Raw genomic sequence first — 6806 nt, 5'->3', positions numbered from 1 at the left:
AACAACATGGCCCCCAACCTAAAGCACCAAAACACCCACCCTCACTAATCAAAAAACCCCGTAACCATAGAGATCCTTCTCCAAACCATTTGGTAGCTTGAGAGCCAAGTTTCCGAACTGAATCGCAACCAACTACACAGTTAGCGTAGCGACCATGCTAACGATGATGCAGAAGGAAACAGCCACACCCAGGTTGAGACAACCTTTTCCCTATTGCACTTGCCTCAACCCTATACATCCCTAGCTATCCTTTCTCGGAGTTCATCATGTTTATGCCTTTGCCAGATGGTTTCTGTCTCCCTTACACTTTGGATTTGTATGATGGGACCACTGATCCCCAAGAACACTTGACAATATTTAACTCCTTGATGATGTTGAATGGAGGCACTGACCCCATCATGTGCTGGGCGTTCCCCAGTGCCCTAAAAAAAATTGCCCTACTGTGGTTCTCCATCCTAGAGCCGAACTCTATCCATGACTTCTCCGAGCTCGCCACTTATTTCCTAACCTACTTCTCCACCAGTCGAGCTCACCACAAAACCACAGCCAGCCTCATCAACATTAGGCAAGGTGAATTCGAGTCTCTCCAAGCATTCATGAACTGGTTCAACCAAGAAGCCATTTAGATCCAAGACCTCAACCCCACAGTGTCTTTACATGCCATCATGGCGGGGCTAAAGCCCGAGCCCTTTGCTGACTCCTTGGCAAGGAAGCCCTCTGCTAACCTTGACGACCTCAGAATGCGAGCAATAGGCTATATCAACATCGAGGAAGTCTCAGCTGCTAGGACTAAAGATCACCAGCTAAGAGCCCACCGGTCGAGCGTCCACATCGACCGAATATGGACCCGAATAAGAGAGGGGAAAATAGAGAACGTGCCAGAAGAAAAAGGGAACGAGAGCAAGTGCCCGAATTGCCCAGGTTAAGGTATGAGACATACACTCCTCTAACAACTAGAAGAGATCGGATCCTCCAAGAAGTCTACAACTCAAGGATTACCAGGCTCCCTGACAGTAGAGTGCAGTAGAACCTTACCTCCCACATGGACACAAGTAAGCACTGTGATTACCATAAAATGTATGGTTACATAATCGAGAAGTGTGCCATGCTCAAAGAACAAATCGAGTAGTTGGTAAGATAAGGCCACGTTGGCTAGTATGTCTACAGGAGAAGAAGTCACTGCAGGGAGAACAGGTTCGGAGGAGAAGCTGCAGTCCACAAAGAGGGCCAAGAATGGAGGGAAGGTCAAGGTGTAGAGGCGACACCCATGAACTAGATTAGATGGGTCATAAATACAATTTTTGAAGGCTTTGTGGGAGTAGGAGACTCTAACTCGGTGGGGAAATGATACCTCAGAGTAATGACAATAAGCAATGCTGAATAGGGGTAGAGGAGGATGACCCAACACTCGGTGATCTTTTTCACTGACAGGGACTTTAAGAAGATTGCCCAGAACTTAGATGATCCCATGGTAATATCCGTAGTAGCTGCGAATTTTTTCATCAAGAAAGTCTTAGTTGATCAGGAAACCGTGGCCGATTTGATATTCCTCTCAACCCTGAGGAAACTACAAATCTCGAAGCAGGAGCTCAAACAGTTCCACAGAAGTCTAGTCAATTTTTCTAGAGAACAGGTACATGTTAGGGGGTACACAGAGTTGTTGACCATGTTTGGGATAACCCCACTCTTTAAAGGTGTCAGTATCAAGTATTTGTTTGTTGATTGTCAAACCCCATATAGCATCCTGCACGGTCTCCCATCCCTCAATTCCCTGAGCGCAATTGTCTCCACCCCGCACTTGGTGATGAAGTTCTCGATCTTTGCCACCAAGGTCGGGGTTATCCATGTTGATCAGAAGGAAACCTGACAGTGCTATAACAATAGCTTAAAGATCCAAACCCCTAAGCTTGACAAAAACACCAACAAAACCCCTTGTCACAAAGTTAACATAGCTGAGTTGGATCCTCAAAGCGAGCTCCCCAATAACCGACCACAAGTCACAAAAGAGCCGCACTCGGTAGGCCTGGGACCCTTACTGGAACAAGTCACTAAAATTGGCACCGTACTCCCTCCCGACCTAAGGAAGCAGCTAATCAATTTGCTCTAATAGAATTTTGACCTCTTTGCCTAGACACCCGTGGACATGCCTAGGATTGACCTATCCTTCGAGCTGGCATTAGATCCAGGTACGAAGCCCGTTGCACAAAGAAAAGAAAGTTAGGGGAGGAAAGATAAAGAGCAGTCGCCAAGGAGACAATGAAACTCCTTAAAGTGAGATTCATTAGGGAAGTCCCATACACCACCTGGTTACATAACGTAGTCATGGTAAAGAAGTCCTCGAGCAAGTGGTAGATGTGTGTTGACTTCTGTAATACCCGGTGTAACCGGTGTTAAGAAAATAGGAAAGGAAGTAAGTATACTTCCAAAAATGCCCTTGAGGAAGTGATGATCCTTGAGATTGAGAATGCCCATGAGAAGGGTATTTCGGTAATTTGGATAGAGAAATCCAATAAAGGGCTATTTTGATAAATTAAAAATAATTCCTATATGGAATTAGGTGAGTAAGTGAATAAAAATCCCAATTTCATATTTATGAAGAGATAGGTGGGATTAATAAATTCACAAATGGTATTTGGGAATTTTGGAGTAATTCCATGAAGGAAATTAATTTTGGAAATAGGGAAAATGGTGGATAATAAATTATTTGAGGAGAATAATTTAATTTTCCCTAAATTAGTGAATTAATGTGGTAATGCCACATGGAGGACCAAGATGAAGAATTGGAAGCTAAGTTTGTGTCTTGGAGTGACACTTAGCATAATCTTGGAATTAGAGAGAAATATATATATTAGAAATGTGGGAGCATATATATATATGTGTGGATTTATGAGTTGGAGAATGATTAAATTAAATGCAAAAAAGAAATGATAATTTGTCTTTCAAGCATTTAATGAGAGGCATGATTATTTGGATTAAAGGAAAATCCAAAAGAAAATGGTAAATGGTCACCATTAATGCCTTGGAAAATATGAGAATTAAATAAATCAAATGGAAAATGGGAAAATGGTCACCCATTAATGCTTGGAAAATGGTGGGATTTATTTAAATGGAAAATGAGGGATTTATGTCTCTCAAAAGTGATGTTGTGAAAATGGTCTCAATTAAATAAATGAGAATGAAATGGGAAATTCAAGATCTAATGGATGAGATGTATTCTTGAAATAGAGAATAAATCCAAGGGTGGAGATTTAAAGAGAAGGAATGGCATGGATTGCCATCCTAATAAAAGTGTGCTTTCTTTTAATGGTGGAGATGAAGTCTTGTAAAGGCAAAGGTGATCCAATGGTGGATTTTAAACAAGACTTAAGGCCATGGATTGTGTTAGTTTGGAGGGTGAGGATTTGTTCTCACCAAAAGAATGGCTAGGATGCATTCTTGAATTTGAAAAAAGGTAGTATAAAAGGGCAAGTGTGGGAGACTTGTCTCCCTTTTGGCCATTTGAAGAAATGAAGAAGGAAGGAAAGAAAGAAAGAGAAAGAAGAAGAAAAAGGAGAAGAAGAAATCCAAGAAGCCTAGAGGTAAGGATTTCAAAATCTTCTTGTATTTCTCATTTTAAAGGATTTCTTTATAATCCTAGTCTTGTTTTTCATGTAAGGAGTTTGAGGAAATTTAAAGGAAGTAATTTTGGAGGCTTGAAGTTGTTGGAAACTTGAAGATCCATGGAGTATGAGGTAAGGGGAAAGCCCCAAGTGGATGGTGGCTAGCATGACTTTTGTATGCATTTTAACATTTTGTGCTTGCTTTGCATATGCTTGTGTGCATGAGACTCATGGCCATGAAATTGTGTGTTGGGTGGGTATGTTGAAGCCTTTAACCTTGAGGGTTGAGGTATTGGAACCCTAGGCACTTGCATATGGCATTAGCATCTATGTTGTTAATTTCCATACTTTATGTCATTGCACCCTTATTGAGCTCTTGGAGCTCATGAGGTTTATTTGACCTCTTGTAGGTATTGAAGCATGCTATGGAAGGGTATGGCAAGAGAAAGGGAAAGTTGCAAGCTTGTGATTGGAAGCTCTTGGAATGTATTACATTTATTTTTGTTGTAAAGTTAAGGCTTAAGAAGCCTAGGCATGTGGTTATTTTGTGACTTTATGGCTAGGAGAGCCATTTGTTGTATTTCATCATGTGTAGTGTTTATTTATGGATGTTGTTGTGTGAACAACAATAGGTTGTATAAGGCTTATGTATGAAATGGAAGGAGATTTTGATATATGTTGTGTATTCATCAAGTGATGGATTAAGCCTTAATTATGGAGAATTAAAGGCAAACCAAGATAAATATGAAGTTTACTTGTTTGATTTAAATTCTGGAAATTTTGGGGTTAGGAGGCCCCAAGAAAAAAAAAAAAAAAAAAAGGGGAAAAAAGTGTGAAGGCAGCTGGGGTAGCAGGGGCTGCCAGCCAGCTGCTGGCCGCAGGGCGGCCGCGCGGGTGAGCGCACAGCCAGGTACGCGCGCGGGCGGGCGCGCGCGGCCGTGCGCGCGCGTGGGCGGACTCGCGCGGCCAGGCGCGCGCCAGGCGCGCTGCAGCCCGGCTGCGAGCGGCCAGCCCGCGCAGCCAGCTGCAAGCGGGGCCCTGCTCGGGCCCCGGGCGTGCCAGTGGGCCCGCCGGCCAAATTTTTTTAAAAAATTGGGATTTTGGGAGAAATAAGGGGCATTTCTTAATCGATTTTGGGCCCCGGAGGAATTTTCAAAATAAATGGAATTTCGGGCATTTTTGGAGAAAACGCCGAAATTTTGGGAAATTGAAAATGATGAGTTTTTCCTCCAAAAATTGGTGATCCATCAATGGATTGGTCTGGATGGTGATTTTGGGAGCCCGGTAAAATTCTTCGATGGAAAGAATTAAATAAAAAAAAAAAATGGCGGTTGGGCGCTTGAAGGAGATTTTCTTTATAGCCAATGCAGTGTGGCTAAAGCCCATTTCCGCTAACGAATCCTGGGATTCAGCGAAGGGAAGGACGAGCCTAGATCCCACCTAGGGCGTTTCATCTTGAAACACGATCCACCCTTCGCCTAAGGCCGGGCAGGTGGACAATTCGGGTGATTGTTCACGAGTAACACCCGTAAGTGGGAGCGGGGCGTTACAACTTCACAGATTTGAACAAGGCATGCTCGAAAGATTCTTACCCCTTGACAAACATCGACCAACTTGTAGACAGAGCCTTTGGCTACAGATACCTCAGTTTCATGGATGCATACTCTGGATACAACCATATCTAGATATATCCTAACAATGAAGAAAAAAAAGATTTCATTATAGAAAACACAAACTTTTTTTAATTGCTACAGGGTTGTGTCGTTCAGGTTGAAGAATGCAGGGGTTACATTCTAGGGATTGATGAACAACGTTTTTGCAGAGCAGATAGGTCGGAACATCAAGGTGTATGTGGACGACATGGTGGCTAAGACGCTGAAGAAAGGAGACCACTGCTAAGACCTAGCCAAGATATTCAAACAACTCCAAAAACACAACATGAGGCTCAACCCAAAGAAATGTGCATTCGGAGTGCATGCCAGAAAATTCCTCAATTTCTTGTTAACAAGCCGAGGTATAGAAGCAAACCTCGACAAGCGCAAGGCCATACTTGACATGTGTAACCCTTGCAATGTGAAAGAAGTATAGCGATTAATAGGTCAAATAGCAGCCCTATCTCGATTTTTATCAAAGAGGGCAGACCAAGCTCTTCACTTCTTCTGGTGTTTAAAGAAACTAACATTGTTCTAGTGGGCTGAGTAGTGTGGAATAGATTTTCAATAATTGAAATGCCTCCTGACAACCCCTCCTATCTTAACAAGCCTAGAGCTAGACCAAGAATTTCTGCTCTACCTCTCTATTACTAAAAATGCACTCAGCTCGGTGTTAGTAAAAAAAGATAGCAAGGTACAACAACTGATATATTCCATTAGCTAAATCTTACAAGGGCCTGAGGTACGATATCAAAAGATTAAAAGGCTAGCCCTTGCCTTGGAAATAGTAGCTTGGAAGCTCAAGCTATACTTCTGGAGTCACCAGATCACGGTCCAAACCAACCAACCGATCTGATAAGTGCTCCAAAAACCCTGGGCTCTCGGGTAGAATAATAGTATGGTCAGTGGAACTTTTTGAGTTTGGCATACAATATCGGCCCTGCAAACACATTAAATCCCAAGTATTATCTAAATTTTGTGTTGAATTGTCTTCTCTTGTCTAGAGTTCGAATAGTAATCCTTGGAGCCTCCAATGGTAAGAGGGAAGCGTAATCCTGGAAAGATTGAATGGTTTGCTAATTGAGAAATCCCTTCATTTCAACTTCAAAGCGAGTAACAATTAGGCCAAGTACGAAGCCTCATAGTTGGCCTAAACCTGACGTTAAAAGAGGAGCCACACAATTGATTGCAATAAGTGACTCTCAGTTGATGACAAATCAGGTAAGAGGTGAGTTCCAAACAAAGGATCCCTAGCTCGGTTGATATCTCAGCAAAGTCGAAACCCTGGTCGAGGCATTAGAATTCTTTGATATCGAGTACGTTCCAAGGGAGCAGAACTTAAGAGCAAACCTACTTTCCAAGCTCGTTAACACCAAGGGCCCATGAAACAATCGATATGTCATACAAGAAACCCTAGACTCACCCACCATCAACCTGGTTGGTATGCAAGTCATAGAGATAGGTCCCGATTTATAGGGAAGCCCTATCATCCAATTTCTGAAAGAGGGAATACTACCCAACGATGTCGAAGAGGCCAGGAGACTAAGAAGGTTGG

The 6806-nt window shown here is 42.7% G+C and overlaps 1 long non-coding RNA gene across 1 annotated transcript; it reads left to right on the top strand.

Moving 5' to 3' along the window:
- Window positions 1-3502: 3502 nt before the first annotated feature.
- Window positions 3503-4252, top strand: LOC127796217 (uncharacterized). Its single transcript, XR_008021972.1, has 3 exons — window positions 3503-3578; window positions 3656-3731; window positions 4010-4252. It is a non-coding gene; the product is annotated as an uncharacterized LOC127796217 (long non-coding RNA).
- Window positions 4253-6806: the final 2554 nt, after the last annotated feature.

Source organism: Diospyros lotus, chromosome 3 (assembly GCF_014633365.1).
Source record: "Diospyros lotus cultivar Yz01 chromosome 3, ASM1463336v1, whole genome shotgun sequence".
In the NCBI taxonomy this organism is placed as follows: Eukaryota; Viridiplantae; Streptophyta; class Magnoliopsida; order Ericales; family Ebenaceae; genus Diospyros; species Diospyros lotus.
Note: the sequence above shows the minus strand (reverse complement) of the source record. Positions and strands in the feature narration are given on the sequence as shown.